Genomic DNA, 2747 nt, shown 5'->3' with positions numbered 1-2747 from the left:
AGTGACCACATGTGAAACCACTTTGGTGATCAGATGTATGTCATCTCTGAAAATTTCCCCACTTTTTTAATCTCTTGAAAATATGTTCAATGTCTCTTGATTTCAAATTGCAAATAACACACACATATGCATAATTTTTTGCATAAACCACCTTTGGAATGGAATTTCTTTTTCATAAAAAGTTCAAGTGCATGCTGGACATGTACGTGGCAATATCACCAAAGGAGTCCACGGGCTTGAGAACATTTTTCTTTTTTGCATTTTGACAGCATTTAACTAAAGATCCACTTTAAAATTACCTTGTTCACAAAATGTAATTCTGTTTCCGCTGACTACCTCAGCAGTGCCTTGCAACGTCCAGAGACAAATGGAGACTGAAAGAAATAATCAATTTTATTAAATAGGATAATTTGAAGAAACAGGAGAGACCAAGGGGTGAAGAAGGGAAGGAGAGAGAGAAGAGCGTGAGCATGAGGGAAGTGGAGAATGAGAACAAGTAGAAGGGAGTTAACCTGCTGGTGCTGTCCCCAAGAGAAGGGTTGATAAGAGTTTTAAGTGCAGCAGCCCAGGGGGGAAAAAAGTGCAACATTGATGAAGGGAAAACATTTTTTGGCTTGGCCAGAAAATAGAGTGTTCTGGTCAGTCAAATAGGTGGTTAATAGTTGCAAGGCCCTATGAACTCTGTCCCAGCCATGAAGGCTCTCCAGTCCTTCTCCACTTATGGTTAGAGGCAGGTATAATCTTGTCACTGTCCTGCTGCAGTCCCCTTAATGGCTTCTCGGTGTTCGCTGAATACACATGCCAAATTCCTTACCATGTCCTGTGAGACCCTCCAGGGTCTGATCTTTTTTTTTTTTTTTTTTTTTTTTTTTTTTTTTGAGACGGAGTTTCGCTCTTGTTACCCAGGCTGGAGTGCAATGGCGCGATCTCGGCTCACCGCAACCTCCGCCTCCCGGGCTCAGGCAATTCTCCTGCCTCAGCCTCCTAAGTAGCTGGGATTACAGGCACACGCCACCATGCCCAGCTAATTTTTTGCACCTTTAGTAGAGACGGGGTTTCACCATGTTGACCAGGATGGTCTCGATCTCTCGACCTCGTGATCCACCCGCCTCGGCCTCCCAAAGTGCTGGGATTACAGGCTTGAGCCACCGCGCCCGGCCAGGGTCTGATCTTGTAAGCTTCCATCCATGTCCCTGTCCTCTGTGGCAGCCCACAGTGGCCTTTCGCACACTCATTGTCCCGAGTTCTTTCCACCCTGCTCCTCCTCTAGATCCCAGCTAATAGATCTCTTCTGCGCCTTCCCTGACATCCACGCTCCCACCCCATACTGGAGCAGGTCCGCCCCCTACACAATAGTAGCCTGTACTTTTCTTCATGGCGTGCATCACAGTTTATAGTTATGCATACCTCCTTTGGATTCCCCCCAGGAGAAGCCCCTGAAGCAAGGATTTGAGAGCAAGTAGTTTATTTGAAAGGTGGTTCTAGAAAACACTCAGTAAGAAAGTGGGGAAGTGAGGCCAGGCAATGGTGGCTCACACCTGTAACTCCAGCCTGGGCAACAAGAGCGAAACTCTGTTCTCCGTCCGCCCCCTCCCCACCAAAAAAAAAAAAAAGAAAGAAAGAAAGTGGGGGAAGTGAGGCAAGGAAAAGGCAGCCAGTAGAGAGTGTTCCCAAGTTACCACCAGGTACCACTGAGCTTCATCCTGCCGGGAAACCAGCATGGAACACACACCTTGGTTATCCCATCCTGGAGTATTTAGGCACCAATTCCTGTTAAGTTACAGGCCAAACAATGTTCTCAGAAGGCACTAACTCCCTGGTACTAATGGCCTGTCATGCTCTCAGGCAAAGAGATACAGACACTGGCAGCTGGAAATCAGCCAGGTGTACTGCAGTGGTAAGGCGCAAGGGATTATGGGTGGGGCACTGCCAGTTGTGCTAGTTACACATACATGGGCATTTACATGTAATGCACACATACATATGTGTAGGTACATGTAGACAGATGTGCATTTGTGTGATTATCTCAGTCATATCTGTCTCCTCACTAGAGCCCCATGAGTGAGAGCTGGGACTGAGTAGCGTATCCCACCCAGTGCCTGGGCCTCACTTCCTGTAGTCCACCATTAAAATCTCCCCCTCACCAACACCCTCAACTCCTTGGTTCTTCCTGGTCTCTGTCACACTCACTCTGGATGATCCACCATCCTCCTCCTCTGACCTGCACCCAAGTAGATTAATGCTGAGAAAATTATACAACAGAGCTGATGGGTTTTACTTTAAATTTATGATCCAAACCTCAAAGGCATAATGGATGCTGCCTAGGAAGAAAATAACTCTGTTTCTCAGAACTCCCACACCCCACCTCCACCCTCACTCTCAGCTGAGGACCTCATTGAAAGATAGACATCATCAGATCTTCTCACTTCTTCCCCTTCTTTCCTGATACGCTGTGGAAAGTTTCCTTCTGCCTTTGAAAAACTGGTTCTTGGCTGGGGCGTGCTGGCTAATGTCTGTAATCCCAACACTTTGGGAGGTCAAGGTGGGTGGATCATCTGAGGTCAGGAGTTCAAGACCAGCCTAACCAGCTAGGCGCAGTGGCTCATGCCTGTAATCCTAGCACTTTAGGAGGCTGAGGTGGGCGGATCACCTAGGTCAGGAGTTCAAGACCAGCCTGACCAATATGGTGAAACCCCATCTTTAAAAAAAAAAAAAAAAAGACCAGCCTAACCAACATGGAGAAACCC

This window comes from Saimiri boliviensis, chromosome 17, assembly GCF_048565385.1.
Source record: "Saimiri boliviensis isolate mSaiBol1 chromosome 17, mSaiBol1.pri, whole genome shotgun sequence".
Lineage (NCBI taxonomy): Eukaryota > Metazoa > Chordata > Mammalia > Primates > Cebidae > Saimiri > Saimiri boliviensis.
The sequence above is the reverse complement of the archived record's forward strand: the minus strand, read 5'-3'. Positions refer to the sequence as shown.